At 38.0% G+C, this 20,773-nt stretch overlaps 1 long non-coding RNA gene across 1 annotated transcript in view; it reads right to left on the minus strand.

Annotated features, from left to right (window-relative positions):
- Positions 1-6,130: 6,130 nt before the first annotated feature.
- Positions 6,131-20,773, minus strand: part of LOC311627276 — a 570,423-nt gene continuing 555,780 nt past the window's right edge. Inside the window, exon 3 of the long non-coding RNA XR_014795879.1 lies at positions 6,131-6,157. This is a non-coding gene — a long non-coding RNA (uncharacterized lncRNA). The remainder of the gene's footprint in view (positions 6,158-20,773) is intronic.

Below are 20,773 nucleotides of genomic sequence, written 5' to 3' on the forward strand. Positions count from 1 at the left end.
ATGCTGAATTCTTCTTCTTTGCAGAAGTCTTGCTTTCATGTAGTCCCATTTGATTGTTTTTTCTTCTATTTCTCTTGCCCAAGGTGTTGTAATAGTGAAAATAATGCTACATGAGATATCTGATATTTTGCTGCCTCCATTTTCTTATTATTTTTACTATAGACTATTGAAAAATGTTAGGGAATAATTTATTAAAATTGATAATTTTTAACATTTGGTAGAAAGTTCTGAATGATAAATAAGGTATTTAGTTTACATGTGTTTTATTGGGAAATAGTAAACTTGCAATAGTCAGCATTAGTAAAATTAACTTATTTTCATGAAGATGAAAGACTTTTCCTAGTGTTATACAAAAAAAAAAATAACATTTAGAACAATTGTCTAAAATATGCATTAGTGTAAAGTAAACATAATGTCAAAAAAGAATTAATATTTACAACTCTGTTCTTGAATTTATAAAAAGTATGCCTTTAGTTAGATCAACTTCCAATCAGAAATATTATAATATCAAGGAAACAGTCAACCATTATATAACATTTAGTGGAAAGCATTTCTCATTTTTAAATCTCAGTTTAATAAGGGCAACAAAATTATAGAAGGAAGATTAACTAAATTTACTGGGTCTCACTAGCCATTAACTTTCACACAATCTCACAATTCATAAAATGTGCCTCTGAGGAGTAATTCTGGAAAATATAAATGCACAATTATGTTTTTATATGTTTAGGATTTATATGCTCATTTCCCCAAATTATTTGGAGAATAGTAAAAGGAAAACAAAATGCAAGATAAGGTCATTAGAAATAAAAGTCAACAGAAATTACTGAAATCGAGCTGAAGTTCAAAAGGAACAACTAAGCGGCTAGTGCCTTGTCCCAGGAGAAACTCGTGATTATGGTTTAATCCAGGGAACCCATCTCACACTTTCCTTATGCTGAGGTAAAATGGGTAGATTGTAGCACATTATTTGTACAGTTTAACTAACATATTGTACGAGTAATTTTGGATAGAAATAGGCTAAAAATCAGTTGGGATAGGGTTCAGCATGGAGGAAGTGGACCACTATGCAGTAATTTTCACACTCACCCATCATCCACAAACAGGTTGAAATTCTTTCCATTTTGTAAGGCTTGGGAATGGGAGATTATTATAACTATGTCATGATAATAACATAATCATGGAGCACCTACTGTGTGCCAGCAATTTGAGTTTAGCTGATTGTTGTGCTCATTGTATGCTGCCCAACTCTCGGGAATACCATTCACATGGTGATCATTGAAGTTATCTATAGTAGTAAAAAGGGTAATATGCAAATTGGTCAGGATACCCTCACAGTAATAACTGAACAGCAGGCTGCATGGGGCGAGCAGGTTGGTGGAGGTGGGAGGCAGTGAGGGATGATCAGGCTGGCAGGGAGGGCAGTTAGGAAAAACCAGGCTGGCAGAGGGGCATAGTTGGGGGTGAACAGGCTGGCAGGGTGGGCAGTAAAGGGAGGCCAGGCTGATGGGAGTGCAGTTAGGGGCAACCAAGATGGAGGGGGGCAGTTGGGGCGACTAAGCCGGCGAGGGGGGGGGGCAGTTAGGGGTGATCAGGCCAGCAGGCAGAGGCAGTTAGGAATGATCAAGTTGACAGGGGGGACAGTTAGGGGCAATCAGGCAGACAGAGGGGGTAGTGAGAGTTGACCAGGCTGGCAGGAAAGAGCACTGCAGGGTGACCAGGCTGGCATAGGGAGCAGTTGGGGGTGGGGCAGTTAGGAGCCAGCAGTCCTGGATTGTTAGAGGGATGTCCAACTGCCCATTTAGGCTCGATCCCTGGCAGATGGACATCCCTTGAGGGGTCCCAGATTGGATAGGGTGCAGGCTGGGCTAAGGGAACCCTCCACGTGCATAAATTTCATGCACTGGGCCTGTAGTCTACACCAGTGTTTCCCAACCTTCTCTCATGATGAGAATCACCTGGTGGAGTTGTTAAAACACAGATTCCTGAATCCCAACTAAGAAGTGCTAAACTAGAATTTTTGAGAACATATAGGTAAAATTGCATACCTAACTTAGTGCTCTGTATATAAAATCTGTCTTAGAGCACTAGTTAAGTATACAATTTTACCTATATGTTCCCAAAAATTCTAGTAAAATTGCATACCTAACTTAGTGCTCTGTATATAAAATCTGTCTTAGAGCACTAGTTAAGTATACAATTTTACCTATATGTTCCCAAAAATTCTAGTTTAGCACTTCTTAGTTGGGATTCAGGAATCTGTGTTTTAACAACTCCACCAGGTGATTCTCATCATGAGAGGTTGGGAAACACTGGTCTACACTAATAAAAGAGTAAGATGAATAATTGACCAAACCTTTGCAACACCCACCAGCAATCTGGAGTGAGTATACAAATTAACCCAACAAAGATGGAGGGTTAATTTCCATATGCAGCCATGGAGCAGCCAGGTGGGGTAAGACACCTGCTATGACGTGGAGGGTGGATGGTGGAGGGAGCTATAGGAGCAATGCTCCATCCAGAGTGAATACTTAAGGCTCTGGTCAGAGTGAATACTGAATTCTCCAGCCAGAGTGACGGTGGAAGGCAACAGCCAGAGCGAAGGCCTAGGTCCTAGGTGACAGAGGAAAATGGTGCCGGCAGACAGGAAGGAAGGCCTATTCTTGCACAAATCTTTGTACAATTGGCCTCTAACCTATATATATATATAAAAGCCTAAGTGACTGGTCAACTGGCCTGCCAGTAGCTATGATGCACACTGACCACCAGGGGGAAGACACTCCATGCAGGAGTTGCCAAGCGACAGCAACTTTGCAGAGTGCCCTCTCACAGTTTGGGACACCTCAGGGGATTGTGGACTGCCTGTTTCACCCCAATCCCCACAGGCCAGACCAAGGGACCCCACCAGTGCATGAATCCATGCCCTGGGCCTCTAGTTTAATATAATGATTCACTGACAAATGGCAGAGAAGTATATTGAGGAAGAGGAGGCTTCTTCTAAACCATACAAAGGTACTATATAGGCTATTAGTTCCTTGATCTGTGCTCAACTATTACATACATTATCATTTTACCTTTAAAATATTCTTATAATGAAGAAATACTAAATTAATTTTTCAGATTAAGAAACGTGGACAAAAAAAGTATTTGCTCAAAATCAAAGAGTGAGTTACTTGACAGAGTGAGGATTTGAAACCAGGCAGAGCATTATAATTCCAAAGCCTATACTTTCAACCAAAGTTCTAAATTAAAAGAATGGCTCAAGCAGCATAGCTCAGTGGTTGAGAATCGACCTATGAACCAGGAGGTCATGGTTCCATTTCAAGTCAAGGCACATGCCCTGGTTGCAGGCTTGATCCCAGTGTGAAGCATGTAGGAAGCAGCTGACCAATGATTTTCTCTCATCATTAATGTTTCTCTTTCTCTCTATCTATCCCTTCCTATCTGAAATAAATAAAAATATATTAACAGATACAAATAAATGAATGCAGAGGCTGTCAGCTATGAGTGTTTTAGTATGTATAAATTGTCTAGTACTGTAAATGTAGAAAATGTTTGGAAGTATGTACCAACATACTTGATATATATAAGTCAAGATGAACAGCAGCCATGTTGATAGATGGTGCTAAGTCACTCATATAACACACCAACAAGGTGATGGTCTCTCATTGGAGAAGTAGGTTGTTTTACATAAGTTATTCTGAAAACACCATATTCTGAAAAGAAGTCTTTATATGAATGCACATCACATTTCTTTATCTAATATAATTATTTTTCCTAACCTATAAACACAAATTAATCCAAATGGGCTTTTGAAGAATATAATAATCACAGTTCCTATAAAGGACATTTTTAATATTAAGTACATCTCAAATTTGTCATGTGAATTATATAACAACTTTTTCATAATATCCAGAAAATATTACAAACATCCAAATAATGCCAGGCGTTATGAATAAAATAAAAATACTAAAACTTCATCTATCTATCTATCTACCTACCTACCTACCTACCTACCTATATATCTCATCATTCCTTGTTTTCCAAGTACCTCAGGAAATGTAAAAGTAATGCCAAATTGCAGAGTTATCATATCAGCCTAGCAGTTTCTGAAACAATAACACTCTTTTGTCCTCTATGTCATCTTACTTTATTTCCATCTCATCAATACTCTTTCACATATCTTTTATGGCAAACTCCTTCAAAAACTTTTTGAAGAAAGAGTATAAAAAATCAATAATTAAAGAAATGTCATTATATTTGCCTTTAATGGTCAATAAATTTTGCCCATTGAGTATGATATTCCCTATTTTTAATTTGGAATGCTTCCTCTACTTGGGGTATTATCCTACAGAAATCTTCATAATTCTCTGAACTATATAAAACCCAATGATGAATTTCTCATAAGGACAAAGACAATTTTTGTGAATTTCTCACTAAATGACTTAGTAATAATTTGCCTGCCTCCCAAGAACTGATCTAAGCAGCCTGTACAAATCAAAACTTTGAATTGTGAGTCCTTTGGAGCCAGGTAAAAAGTGGGCAATATATGTCATGATGTCAATAGCTCCTTAAGCAAATTCAGCTAAACCAGTAAGAGCATCCAGAGGATGTTCCAGTGATGGCAGGAATTATTTTTCATTAAATTTAATATGGACAAGATTGATTTCATTTGTAATAATCAGATAGACCAATATTTTATCGTTTTATAGTAACATAACATACCTGAGTCCCTTGTCCTTTAAATAAGCAACATAATGGAAAAACTGGTCACACCATTTCATGGCTCAGTGTTACAAAACTGCTGCATCTAAAAGCATATTGATTGAGGCAAGCAGATATACAGACGAATAGCTGGGAACAGTCCCAAGACACCAGAGAAGTTAAGTGGCATTACATTGCAAGTTTTTGCAAGGTGTGTATTCAGTTCCCTTAAGAGTTGCTGTCATTCTATTTCTATCTGTTCCAATGGAATAAAATCGCTGACAAACATCAAGAAGGCAACCAAGAGCTCCTGGGAACAGAAGTATCTCTTGCCTTAATAGAGTACCAAGAGTACCTAGTGAAGGGCACGATTGTTTTGTCATGTAATCTATGGTTGCAACATGTCTTTCTAATTGCTTTCTATTGCATTTAAGTCTAAACTATTTATTGATCAATTCTTGAATATGTCCTATTAGAGTTAATTTTCTCTTATGTAAAATAAGAATAAGAAATGCTAATCTAGAAGTTTATGTCAATAATTAATTAAGCTAAGATTTATTAAATTAATTTTTACAGGTACTCAAATATTTGCTATTACTACCATGTTTCCCCAAAAATAAGACATCCTCCGAAAATAAGACCTAGCGTAACTTTGGGAGAAAAAATTAATATAAGACACTGTCTTATTTTCGGGGAAACAGGGTATTTCATTTTGGTTTCTTTTAAGACTATTTTAAATCACAAGACCAGTATCACTATTTTTCCTATCTCTATGCAAACCAAAGAGAGTTGTGGAGACAACTTTTGCAATTAATGGGGGGAAATACACCTTTCCTCACATAAGGAATTTTAAACAACATAATATTGTAGAAATGTAAAGTAAAATAAGTATTTTAAATTGTTTTACCTGAGTCCTATCCGAGCAACTATAAGAAACATAACTAGAGCCCCTGACCAGTGTGGCATGGTGGTTGAATGTCCATCTATGAACAACAGGACCTGTTTGGGGTCACTGTTAGATTCCCAGTCAGGGCACATGCCTACTTTGTGGGCTCAATCCCTAGTCTGGGGGTAGAGGAGGAGGGCGTGCAGGAGGCAGCCAATCAAGGATTTTCTCTCTTCAATGATGTTTCTATTTCTCTCTCCCTCTTCCTTCCTCTCTAAAATCAATGAAAATGTATTTAAAAAATAGAAACATAACTGGAATAAAGGCCTTCTAATTACCAATTATTATAACACAAGTTCAAATGTTGATGTCAATTTGTACCTAGTGTTTTCATACTCTCTATTAAATCCTTAAAATTATATTCAATACAGCCCTAATTTTAAATTACTAGTAATCAATTAATCATTTAAAAAATGGTATAGTCCTGCCGAAACCGGTTTGGCTCAGTGGATAGAGCGTCAGCCTGTGGACTGAAAGGTCCTGGGTTTGATTCCAGTCAAGGGCATGTACCTTGGTTGGGGCACATCCCAGGTAGGGGGTGTACAAGAGGCAGCTGATCGATGATTCTCTCTCATCAGTGTTTCTAACTCTCTATATCTCTCTCTTCCTCTCTGTAAAAAATCAATAAAATATATATATAAAAAAATAAAAAATAATAAAAAAATGGTATAGTCCTAATTTTCTCTTTTTTTATCTTTCTAACCCTGATTTTCTTGTGCTTAGTTACCCAACATTTGAGGTCAGCTTTTTTTTTTTTTCTATATAGACAACACAAAGCTGTAGAGAACCACTTTCACATTTATAAAATGAGAGCAGCTATTCTTAAATAATCTATAATTTAAAAAAGTGTAATATGCTAATTAGACCAGATATCCTTCCGGGCTGCAAGGGAAGCCCAGTCCAGGGTATCAGAGAGAAGCCCAGGTCCGGGGTGCCAGAGGGAAGCTGGTGCTGGGGGAAAGAAAGCCTACTCTTGCATGAATTTCATGCATTGGGCCTCTAATATATAATAATAAGGAAATATAACCACAATTAAATATGTCAGATTGATTATGAAATTATAAAGAGCTTATTATACTTAAATCTATAAACTATAACAAAAACAGTAATTACTTACAAAAATGACGATATAATCAATAGTAGTATCTATGTTCATTTTATTAACTAATACCCCATATTTTATATTCTTGACATTTTACTAGAATAAATTGTATGCAGTTTAAATTAAGAGCTTATAGAGTGCAAATGTGATGATGTTGTGAAGTGGAATAATTTCACATGGCCTTTGAAACAAACTAGGTTCCAAATATTACCCAATTTTACTGTACCATTCATATCAAACAATTTAATTATTAATCATGCTTCTCAAAGTGCTTCATTACTAGGTAAGGAGAGTTCAGAATATAGTGTGGATTGTTATTCTCCAGTCCATTCTTGTAATTGTAAAAAATATTGAATTTAAAATCTCTTCATACTATAGTTCAGAATGTATATTTAAATTGCTGATTGCCAATTGCATCAACATTTTTATGTCTCCAGGGACAGAATGAAGAGCTGACTCCACTCACCCCTTGGAATGTTGCTCCAGCAGCCATTTCCTATTTCCTTTGTCTCTTAGTATATGATATAAAGATAAGATTAGAATAGTAGCCTGCAATGGCCTACTAAGGGAGCTTAATCTCCATTACTTTTGAAGCTTCCCAGATCTGTGCCTGTCTTGTCTTTTTTCCTCCCCTTCCTGGGTTTCGGCTACATCATTTCATCCTCAGGAAGGAAAGGCAAGGGTGAAGAGATGATCAGAATCCCAGTGTCAGTGTGGAAAACAGTAGGTTATACAAGTTTGAACCCTTATCCCAAGTCTTTGGTGTGACTTTCTTCTTAAAACAATTTTTATTTTCCTAAAATTTAAGAACAATATAATAACATTAGTAAGATTATATAACCCCCTGCAATAGAAGTGAAAACAAACAAAAAACAAAAAATGAAACAAAACACACAAAAAAAAACTTTATTGAAAAAAAAATATTTTACAACTACATAAGGTTATAAATGATTTCATTCTTTGGAATGATGATACCTTAACTCAGAGGAAATAGGATTCTTAAACTTTGGTAAATTTTGTCATACTAAATTTTGTTAATAAAGACTTCTGGATTAAAATCTGGGCTCTTTCACCTTCTATTGATAGCTATGTGACATGGGGGGGGAAGTACTTTATTTTTTCATGCCTCTGTTCCTTTATCTGTAAATTAAGGATCATAATAAAATCTATTACATGGGACTACTATGGATGAAATAAGATCATACATATTTTTTGGTATATAATAATTCCTTTGAAAATGATAGTCTTACTATTATTTTATATGATTAGTAGAAGCCTAAAGCATAAAATTCTGCACTGGAGAGTGTGTTCCTCAGCCAAGCCTGCACCCTCTCCATCTGGGACCCCACCAGATTTGGCCTACATGGGCAGTTGGATATCCCTCTCACAATCCAGGACTGCTGGCTCCCAACTGGTCACCTGCCTGCCTACCTGATGGTCCTTAACTACTTCTGCCTGCCAGCCTGATCACCCCTAACCATTGCCTTGCCAGCCTGATCAACACCTAACTGCTCCCCTGCCAGCCCCTACCTGTCCTTCCCTGCAGGCCTGGTCACCCCCAACTGCCCTCTCGTACTGGCCTAGTCACCCCTAACATCCCTCCCTTGCTAGCCTGGTTGCCCCTAACTGCCTTCCCCTGCCAACCTGGTCTTGCCCCCAACTGCCCTCCCCTACTGGCCTGGTTGTCCCCAACTGCTTTCCCCTCCTGGTCTGGTTTTCCCCATCTGCCCTCCCCTGCTGACCTGATCTCATCCCCAACTGCTCTCCCCTGCAGCCTGATTGCCTATAACTGCTTCTGCATGCCTGATCACCCATTACTGTTCTCCCCTGCCAGCCTGATCTTGTCCGCAACTGCCTTCCCCTGCAGGCCAATTTGGTTCTATGCCAGTCAGTGCCAAAAGCTCTGCCTCCTAGGCAGCCATTGGCTCCTCACAGGTCACCCAGATTTGGTTCTGATTGGTCTGTTTTTATGCCAATCAGTGTCTCTGGACCTATATCCAGGCCTGATCAGAGAGGCAATGCTGATCAGCAGCCCCAGTGGAAGCCTAGAGAGAAAAAGAAGCATGGCTGATGGCAAAGTCCAGAGACAAAGAGAGAGGAAACAGCTGGTCAACAGCTGCCACAGAGGCTGTGGATCAGACCCTGACTCTTTCTTTGAGCCTCTCTCTGGGCTTGATCCACAGCCCCCTTTGGCAGTCAGTGCTGGGTTATCGCGCCCAGCAGCAATTGGTGCAGGGTCACCGCAGCAACCCAGCATTGACTGATGGACTGATTTCCGGTGTTTAGTCGAGCCTTCGGTCAGTTGTTATGGACCATGGGTTTTATATATTAGGAATATATTAGGATATTTGCATTTATTTTATGCCAGGCATTTAATGTTGCTACATAGAGTATGGAAGGATATGTACCCCACGAAACTGATGGTATCTTGATGTTATTGTAAATTTGTGTGCTTATTATGACATTTTCCTCATAAATGGCAAGAAAATGTCTCAGGATCGAGTATAATATACATCTATTTTATATTCACACAAAAATATTATATGATTAGATTCTCCATTGTGTTTGGAGTGCTGAAAGTGTTACTATTGATTTTATCCTTTGTTTGTGAGGGAATATTATCCTAATTTTCAGATGAATAAATTGAGATTCCAAATGTTTTAACTATTTACAAATTGTTGCAAAATAAAGAAGTGTATTAATTATCCATGTACCTACTTCAAAAATTATCAATAGTCTGCCATTATTGTCCTATCCTTATCACTAGCCATCTATAATCTCCTCATAATTAGTAGTTTTTAATCACTTATATACTGAGCAGATAAATACTGAGCAACCTGCCTTTGACAGTTTAATGTGAACAAAAGTTTGATATTATCTTTATTATCTAGCCTGGAAAGTACATTAAGACTCTTGATACTGAGGAAAAAAATTGAGCTAAGTATCAGTAATGATGATTAATGATGCTTTGCCATGCATGTGGCATAGCATCTCTTAAAACAAAGTAGAGATTTATCAACATAGATCATTTGTTTTATAAAATTTATTTAGAATAGCTTAGACTTCTAATAGAGCTAAATGTGAGACTGCATAAAAGTTACTCATACAGGCCTAGCCAGTTTGTTCAGTGGATAGAGCATCAGCCTGCAGGCTGAAAAGTCCTGGGTTTGATTCCAATCAAGGACAAGTACCTTGGTTGCAGGCTCCTCCTGGCACAGTTTCAGGCCCTGGTCAGGGCACATGCAGGAGCCAACCAATGGATGTGTTTCTCTCACATTAATATTTCTATGTTTCCCTTTCTCTTTCACTCTTTCTAAAAATCAATGGAAAAATATCCTTGGTTGAGGATTGAGAAAAAAAAGGTTATTCATACAACAAAGGTATTTATTCCAATAATTGTTCTTCCTAAGCCAATTCCTGCTCAAAATCCTGACTCCTCATTGCCTACTGAATAAAATCAATTGCCCTTAGAATAAAATCCACAATATCTTACTATGCCTTTCACAGTTCTTCTGATCTGGCCTCTTCTACCACTACAACCTTACCTCATTCCCTTTTTATTTAAGAATTCCCCTACCTTCTTTAAGTAAAAATCAAATTTCAGTCTCTATCCTTAAATGGCTTCTCTTTCCATATTAAAGGTCATTTGCCCATTGACTGCCTTTGGAGGGAGGAATTCCCCAATGTAGGACACTTTGGGGAAGAAGTAAAGTGCTGGCAGAGATTCCCCGCGATTCTGGTTTTTTTTTTAAATAATGCTAAGTCCTCTGGTCTGTCTCGGTTTATTTCTTCTGTTATGTTCATAAATCAAAATAAGTCTGTACTGAAAGGAATATTTGCTTTCTGAACTCCTCCCTACATCTCATAGTTTGTTCCTCAATTAGATATTCATAATCCCATTATTAAATAAACCTTATGCTAGTATTTCTTATGAATTAGTCTCCCAAGCAGCTTGTTTTGCTGAGAGTGAAAGTATCTGTTTACCTTGAATTAATTATAAAGGTATATATGCTAATGTCCTCCTCTGGCCACCACCATCATGTCAGGCAACATGGGGAAAACATCTCCAATAGTCAGCAATAAAATCAAATAACCTTCGACATGCATATTTTGCTGTTGCTTTTTGTTTGTAACTTTGTTTTGGCAAAATACTTAGGTAAATAATCTCTGAACAAGGGGAGACAAACATGAGTGTGGCATATACATTTCATATGGAATTTCCTTTCTTTTTCCTGTCATATCTCTGCCATTATGTTATGTTGTCTGTAGATTATATTTAAGTAAGTTAGAATGGGTAGTGGAAGGCTGAAAAAGGTTAAGAACTTATGAAAATTCTCAGTCTCCATATAGAAAACTACTTTCCTTAAAACTAACCTTTCATATAGTGATCATTTCTTACATTTGCCCAGCTACTCAGACACCATTTTATAACACAACTAGAGACCCAGTGCATGGAATCGTGCACAAATAGTGTCCCTAGGTCTTGCTGGCAATCAGAGCCAATCAGGGCCAGGACCTTCCTTCATTCCATGCTGCCCCCTGGTGGTCAGTGCACATCATAGCGAGTGGTTGAACTCTCAGTTGGTCGAACTCCTGAGGGGATAATTTGCATATTAGCCTTTTATTATATAGGATGGAAAAACTAACAAACACAGAAAGATATGACTTTAAAACAATGTTCATTTATTAGTAACTTTCAATGCCTATGCTATGGAAAGGATTTACTATTAATGATGGACTGTATTTTTATTAAATTTAATACAGATAATATTGACTTTGGCCACAATAATTGATTAGACTTATAGTATATGTCTTCTTAGTACAAGGGCCCCAAGTTCTTTAATGAAACTTAAATGTTCCTGGTTTGTATGTTCACATGTTTGCTAAGATTTTGGGATCACTTTCTATTTAATATTTAGGAGAAAAAAAAATAGAAAACCAAGAAGAGCCCCTCCCACATACTTATAATCAAGACTACATCCATAGTTCTGTGAATTCTCAGAGTCCCTTAATACACACTTCAATGTCCAACTCCTTTTGACTGTATTGAATTATTATATATTTACTCTTATGGATATTAAATTTCTTTTCTGTGTCAACCCAAATACCAACAACTCAATGCAATGATAAATTATATATTTTGCAAAGATAATAATGAATAATGGAGAAAATTATGGATGACATTAGATAAGAGAATTATACAATTTTATAAATTATAGAAAAGAACAGTAAAAATTATAATTGGTTATTATAAGTCATCTGTCTCAAGCAATTTCTGTCACCAGCAATTTCTTACTTGTCAGCTTCATACTTTGATGTAAATTTTATATGTCCACTTGGCTGAATATAGGGCTGCCTAAACAGTATTTCTAGGTTTGTCTATGAGGTGCTTCTGAGTAAAATTAGCATTGAAATTGGTGGATATAATAAAGTGCTTTGTCTTTCCAAATGTGGATGGGCATAAATCCCACTCAGTGAGGGGTTAGATAGAACAAACAGGCAAGAGACGAAAGAATTAGGCTTTTCCTACCCGGTTGATTGAGCTGGGACACAAGTCTTCTTGTGACCTCAGTGCTCTTATCTCAGGCCTTTCATTTGGACTGAAATATAGCACCAGCTTTCCCGACTCTACAGTTTGCAGATGGCAGATTGTGGAAATTCTTAGCACTGATAACTGCACGGGCCAATTCTTTATACTAACTATTTTCTTACATATATATCCTATTGGTTCTGTTTCTCTAAAGTAGGGGTGTCGAACTCAATCAGAGAAGGGGCCAAAATCTAAAATCCAGCCTAAATCGCGGGCCAAATGGTTTACTGAACAGTCATAAACTGACAATGTCATAAACTGACAGTGGAGTGCAGTGATGACAGCGCGGTGCGGGCCACATTGCAAGGCCTGGCGGGCTGGATTTGGCCCGCGGGCCTTGTGTTTGACACATGTGCTCTAAAGAATCCTAACACAGCCTTTCCACAATTCTCCCAGGATTCTCTATATGCTGTGATTGTGTGTCCCCATTAGTTATTTACTGGATTGTTTTAAGATGTTCTTCTTATTAGTCTTTTTCATACCTTGGATTTCTCAACTCATCACTACCAAATTGTACTATTTATTTATGCTATTTCTCTTTCTAACATATAAATATGTAAAAAAAAAAAAAATGGCTAAGTTATCTCCTATGCTTCTAGGACAAGACCCTCATTTCTAAATAATGCATGAAACATTCCTGCAATCTGATCTGTATCAGTTAAAGGCACTCTCCTCTCAAACTCTCATCCATATTTTATCTGAAAATAGCATAAGCCTCATGAGGTGTCTTATATATTGAATGTATAATTTTAAGTAATATTATCTTATCCCTTTGCAATAGACTGGGATATTGGCTCCATAATTGACTCAGTTTTTTTGAAAGGAGCCTAGTTCATACAAAGGTAATTCATTAATGCAACCTATCCATTCATGTGATTTTCAGTCACATATAAGTTATAATGTTTATCACTAAAGTTTAAATTAGATGTGAACAGGTGCCTATAAAATTTGACTTAACTGAAAGAACAGTAAAGAGGTATAACTATATCAAAGTGCATTACATGACTAAAAAATAAGGCCAACATGATTATGTTTGTATGTGCGAAGCTATAATATATATAAACTAAACTAAAATATAGTTTGATCATAACCATCCTACCTAATAAAAGAGAAACATGCAAAAAGAGAGAAGAGAGAGAGAGAGAGAGAGAGAGAGAGAGAGAGAGAGAGAGAGAGAGAGAGAAACATCACTCTGCTATGTCCACAGCCAATCAGAGTGAGTACGCAAATTAACCCAACAAAAATGGAGGTTAATTTGCATATGCAGGCCCAGAGTGGCCAGGAAGGGCTTGACACCTGCTATGAGGGGAATGGGGCAGCAGAGGGAGCTATAGGACCTATAGTCAAACCTCAGAGGGAAGGTTGGGGCGGGTGGGGATAAGAGGGGAGAGATCAACTGAAGGACTTGTATGCATGCATATAAGCCTAACCAATGGACATAGACACCAGGGGGGTGAGGGCATGAGTGGGAGGTGGGGGGTAATGGGGGATAAGGATATGTATGTAATACCTTAATCAATAAAGAAAAAGAACTATATACAATCATATGACCTATATATTGATGTTCTACTTACAAGTCTTTATTTTCTAAATTATATTTTGAAGCTCCTAATATCACTTAATTTTTGTATTTTAGACCATTTTATTAAATTAAAAACTGCCTATATTTTTTATTGTGTGAAAAAATAGTCAGACTCACAGTATTGGTGAGAAGAAAAATTAATTAACATTCAATTCCTTAAGTTTTAAAAATGTTTTTATTGACTTTTAAAATAATTAAGTCTTTACATATTAGAGCAAGTTGAGGTTTACAATAAAATAAAAAGGGATGTTTAGAGATGTCCAAATATCCCTTTATCAAGGAGGAACCTAAGTTACATTAGCATTCACAGTTGATGTTTTACACTCTGTGAGTTTTGACCAGTGTATGATTATAACACCACACAGAGTATTTTTACCACCTTAAAATCCTCTGTGTTGCACCTGTTTGCCTCTTCACCCTCCTCGCCCTTGGAAACTACTAATCTTTTTATTGTCTCCATAGTATTGCCTTTTCAAAAATGCCATACAATTAGAATCATACAATATGTAGGCTTTTCAGATTATCTTCTTTTAGTTAATAATATGGTTTCAGTGTTCTCCCATGTCTCTTCATGTATTGATCATTCATTTATTTAAAGTGCAGATTATTTTTTTTAAATGAAAAATATAAAAAATAAGCTTGGCTATCTATAATGTAACTACAGAGGAAAAAATGAAAAGACTCTTACTGGAGGAAAATATAAGTAAGAAATATTTAAAGACTTGCTGAAAATAGAAAACTGACTTAAAATAAGGTTTGCAGCAACTATACCAAGAGAGCCCATTTAAGCTCAAAGATCCATACACATTCATGATGGAAATGACCTCTGAGGTCACATAGTCCATTCTTTAGTTATCAAAGATTGTGCTCTGCTATGCTTCACAATTTATTTTCCCCATCTGATTTACCATGTCATAGGATATGAACAAACAGAGAATAAAATGACTTGGAGCACAATCTGCAATACAACAATTCTTAGGCCCATCAAAGTTTACTGGCTCGGCGAAAAGTTCATGTAAATAGTCAGCAAATAATTCATTGGTTGCAGAAAAGTCACAGGGAATGTCCTCAGAGATGTCCAGTTGTTTTCACAGAGAGAAGATAATTTTTCACTTAAAACGCTTTTTAAAAGATTAGATAAGAATATTCACTAAGCAATGGAAATTTTTAGTTTTGATAAAATAAGTTAAAAGAAATAGATTATGCCTAGCTCTAACATTCATTTACCTCTTTCCTAATTTTTAGTAATACTTTAAGTTTTCTAGGGTTCTGAACAGTACTAGTAAATGCCTTCTGATAACAATGACTTTTTCGATATCAGTAATGTAATTTTTCCATAGGATGATCAAGGATTTCTGCAAAATCCTCCTTGATCTCCTGGACAAATTGTTACTGTACCCTCTTGAAATACAGTGTTTGTGATGAAATGAGTCTGGATTTTAGATTCAGGTCCTTCATTTATTTTGAGGTCACCTTGAGTCATTTAGAATATCTATCTAGGCTTTATTTCTCCCTTTTTAAAACTATAAAAATATAAAATTCTATATAATAATGTAAAACCAACTAGCACCAGGAAGAACCTCCAATCCTATTGGGAAAATGAAGCCTCTGGAGTTTGGAGAGTTAATTTTCTAGTAGAGGACAGATACTGAAGCAGCATGATGCTGTTAATAGGGTAATAAATACTAAGAATGGTCTGAAGATAGATCCTTAAAGTGAGAAGTGAGCCTTCAAATACAGAGCAGAATATGAGAAATGAGACTATACAGTCTCTACGAGTCAGCTATATACAATAGATACAGGTTTAGGTGGAATTAGAATTAGTGTTTTACCCACAGCAGTTAAGACATGGTGGTGACAGATGGTAAAATTCATTGTATATTTTCATTGTCATTGTTTTAGTCCATTACATATTATTTGAATAGGATATTTCACCTATTTCTTTTTATTAAATGTATTTTCAATTATAGGTGATAGTCATTATTTTGTATTAGTTTCAGGTGTACAACTTAGAGGTTAGACCATCATATACTTTACAAAGTATCACCCTTCGTGTTTTAAGTACACGCCTGGCACCATACATAGTTATAACACTAGTGGACTGGTGCACAGATTCATGCACATTGAAAGGAAATTAATTAGAAAAAAGATTCATGGAGTAATTATGTTGCTACAAAAATTATATATCAAAATAGCATATATAGTGTAGTATTATAAAATTAAAATACAAAATATTTTAATATTGTTATTTACCTTTTCTCTATAATAGAAGTGTGTGAGTCAACATTTATTTTTAAATTGCCAGTGTGCCTCATATATACTGGCTGATCAATCAGTCAGATTATTGAATTTATTCTCTATGTTATATTTTACATCCCCAGGACTATTTTGTTAATACCAATTTGTATTTCTTAATCCTTTCACCTTTTCCACCTAGCTTCTCAACTCTCTGCCTTCTGGCAACCATCATTTTATTATTTGTATCCATATGTCTGTTTCAGTTTGGTTTGTTCACTTATTTTGCTCATTAGATTCCAAATATAAGTGAAATTATATGATATTTGTCTTTCTCTGTATGACTTATTTCACTTAGCATGAAATCCCCCAGGATCCTCCACAGGGAATTTTGATTCAAACATTCTTATAAACTATTTGATCATTTTTATAAAATACTAGAGACACAATGCATGAAATCATGCAAGGGGCTCAGCCCTCATAGCCCCAGCTTCATCTGGAAAATTATCGTGATGGTTGTTTCTATGCTTTTATTATTATAAACTAGAGACATAGTGCATGAATTTGTGTACCAGTGGGATCTCAGCAACCTGCTCTCTGACATCCCCTGAAGAGTCCCAGATTGCAAGAGGGGGCAAGCCAGGCTGAGGGACTCCACCAGTGCACAATTGGGGCCAGGGAGGAATGCAGGAGATTGGCGATCCAGGGAGGGACAACAGGAAGGCCTGTCTTGCTAGTCCAGATCAGCAGGACCCCAGCAGCAAAGTAACCTACTGGGCAGAGCGTTTGCCCCATGGTGGTCTGAGCAACCGGTCAGCCAGTCAACTGTCTGCCCCCTAGTGATCAGTGCATGTCATAGTGAGCAATTGAGCAGCCTTTAGCATATTATTAGCATATCATTAATATATTACACTTCGATTGATTGAACAGACAACTGGACACTTAGCGTATTAAGCTATTGTTGTATGTAGGGGTGTCGAACTCAATCAGAGAAGGGGCCAAAATCTAAAACCCAGCCTAAATCGCGGGCCGAATGGTTTACTGAATAGTCATAAACTGACAATGTCATAAACTGACAGCGGAGTGCAGTGATGACAGCGCGGTGCGGGCCACATTGCAAGGCCTGGCGGGCTAGATTAGGCCCGCAGGCCTTGTGTTTGACACATGTGTTGTATAGGGTAAGTTTAAACACCCTATAGAAATTGCCTTCTGGTATGGATGCTGGACTGTGTTACTCCTCCTCATTATTAGATGCAAGAGTATTGAAATCTTAATAGAGCCTCTGACAGAATTGTTTGTATTCTAATCTCTATGTAGATCACAGTTTCTCATTAAGGAAAGTATGTATAAACTAGAGGCCTGCTATACAAAATTTGTGCATGCGGGAGGTTGTCCCTCAGTCCAGCCTGCACCCTCTCCAATCTAGAACACTTCAAGGGATATCTGACTTCCAGTTAAACAGGAAATCAGACATCCCTCTCACAATTCAGAACTGCTGGCTTCCAACTACTCGCCTGCCTGCCTTCCTGATTGCCCCTAACCACTTCTGCCTGCCAACCTGATAACACTGTAACCACTCCCCTATCAGCCGGATTGATGCCAAACTGCTCCCTGCCAGCCTGATTGCCCCTAATTGCCCTCCCCTGCAGGCCTGGTCACCCCTAACTGCCCTCCCCTACATGCCTGGTCCCCCCCAACTGCTTTCCCCCGGAGGCCTGGGTCCCCCCTCCCTCCCCAACTGCTTTTCCCTGCAGGCTTGATCACCCCCAACTTCCCCCTTTGCCTGGTCCCTCCCAACTGCCCTGCCCTGCATGCTTGCTCCCCCCAAAAAAAACTGCTTTCCCCTGGAGACCTGGGTCCCCCTCAACTGCCCTTCCCTGCAGGCCTGATTGCCCCCAACTTTCCTCCCTTGCAGGCCTGGTCCCTCCCAACTGCCCTCCACTGCTAGCCTGATCGCCCACAACTACCCTTCTTTGCAGGCCTGGTCCCCCCAACTGCCCTCCCCTGCTGGCCATCTTGCGGCAGCCATCTTGTGTTCACATGGGGGCATTCATCTTCAACCACATGGGGGCAGCCATCTTGTCTGTTGGAGTAATGGTCAATTTGCATATCTTTCTTTTATTAGATAGGAGGATTAGATAGGATAGAGGCCTGGTGCATGGATGGGTGCCTGCTGGTTTGCTCTGAAGGGTGTCCAGGATCAGGGTGGAGGTTCTTTTGGGGTGTGAGGTGACCTGGGTGAGGGGCCTGTGGTGGTTTGCAGGCTGGCCATGTCCCCAGTGACCCAACCAGAGGCCCTGGTATCTGGAATTTATTTATCTTCTCACTTGCCTGCCTTCCTGATTGCCCCTAACTGCCCTCCCTTGCAGGCCTGTTCACCCCTAACTGCCTTCCCCTGAAGGCCTGGTCCCCCTAACTGCCTTTTCCTACAGACCCACTCGGCCTCAACTTCCCTCCTCTGCCAGCCTGGTCACCCCTAACTGCCCTGCAGGCCTGTCCCTCCCAACTGTCTTCCCCTGTAGGCCTGATTACCCCTAACGTCCCTCCCCTGCAGGCCTGGTCCTTCCCAACTGCCCTCCCCTGCTGGCCATCCTTTGGCAGCCATCTTGTGTCCATATGGGGGCAGCCATCTTGTGTGTTGGAGTGATGGTCAATTTGCATATTACTATGTTATTATTTAGGATATTTAGATGATTTTGACATTTAATTCTCTCTATAATCCATAAAATATACTAGTATAGAAACTTCATGAGGACATAAAGTTTTGCTGTGCTCACTAAAAAAACTCTGTTCCAAATAATTTAAATGGAGGTATTCAAAGTTTTTATTTAATGGTCAAATTTAAAATTTTAATCATGGGCTTAACAAGTAAACCCCGAATTGTACACACCCTCCCACAGTCATGTAGCTGAAATATTCCTGCTTTATAGAATCCTTGTCTTCTACATCTCTGAATATGCACATGTAGTTAATAAACCTACATTAAACACTGTCACATACAAGTGTTTGACACTTAGGAAAAGTGCCAAACATGGATTATAAAAAAAAAAAAAGAAGAAGAAGTATTTGCTTTCATAAAAAACACCTGTCATATTTGCTCATATTTAAGCTTAGGTAAACTCAAGTAAACATTATAAATTTAGGTAAGTTTTTCTAAATTCAAAAGGCAATTAACAAATGTTAATTAGTGCATTTATGGCAATCATTATGCAAAGTAGAAAACTCTTAATATAAAAAAATTCAATACTACCCCTGAGCTTTAAAGAAGAGTTGATCTCCAGAGCTATTAATTCAGAATGAGTTGTGAAAGAAAACATTAGATTTCAGATAATTATTTAATTAACCCTTCTCATTCTTGGAACTACTTTAGAGACCATTTATAATATCTAGCCCCATGCTATGCTTCATTCTTGACAAAGAAGCCACTGGATCTCAGTCTAACACTTTGCTTAAGAGGTTATTGAGTCAAATATTACTTAAAAGTCTCTACCTCCTTGTACTTGATACTTAAAGTCAACCCAAAAGATGGAAAATTCTATAAGGAAACAGCTCACAAATTTATTTCTGTGTCTGCTAAAAATAATATACCCACATACATAAAGATGTTTCCCCCTCAAAATACTGAAATTAATTAGATGATTTTTAAAATAAACTTTTTATGTTAGTTGTAAATTATTCTAATGTATGTAGTAGCAAATGAAGAAAAATCAATAGAGGATATTTTACTTCTAAGTGACTTTTGGTCTTCAAAGGAGCTCAGAAAGATAAAAAATCAAAGGCTTTAACCCTTCCTATGAAAACTTTTAGTTTCCAGGATCAATGCCAAAATAATTTAGAATAGTCATATTTATTCCAGTGAAAATGTCCTTCAAATTTTCATACTTTGAGCTTAAAATGTCAATATTAATAACCATTATTCTCCAAAAGAACCTTGTAAACATGAAGACAATTATAAATATAAGTTGATGAAACAATGCAATCATCAAATAAGTTAGGAATATCTTAATTAGTATAAAAGGAAAGACAATCCCAGATTACTGGTATGAAAAATAAAACACTGAATTATAGGCTCTCATAATTACATTGGCCGTTGGATATGATCCAATCTACCTTCAATGAAATGTTTCAATCCTGCTTCTAATAGATGATCACTTAGTCTTTATTTACAAACTAGAGGCCTGATGCACAGATTAGTGCATGAGTGGGGTCCCTCAGCCTCACCAGCACCCTCTCACAATCCAGGACCCCTTGGGTGGATGTCGGACTGCTGGGTTTGGTCCCGATCCCCAAGATATAGCAGTGCCGAAGTGGCAGGTGGCCACAGTGGAGCCCCAGCCAGCGCTAGGCACAGGTCCACTGCCACTCATCCTGGCCCTGCTTAACCTGCCACTGCTGCTATTCAGTAGTGCTGCCACCACCACAGCAGCACTCACCAGCCATGAGCCAGGCTTCTGGCTGAGCAGTGCTCCCACTGTGGGAGTGCAGTGACCACCAGGGTGCAGCTTCTGTGTTGAGCATCTTCCCATATTAGCCAGTGCATGTCATAGTGACCAGTCTTTCTGACCATTCGTTTGTAATGGTCGCTTGGCTTTTATATATATATTTAGGTTAGAGGCC

Source organism: Pipistrellus hanaki (genome assembly GCF_964339955.1).
Source record: "Pipistrellus hanaki genome assembly, chromosome: 9".
NCBI lineage: Eukaryota > Metazoa > Chordata > Mammalia > Chiroptera > Vespertilionidae > Pipistrellus > Pipistrellus hanaki.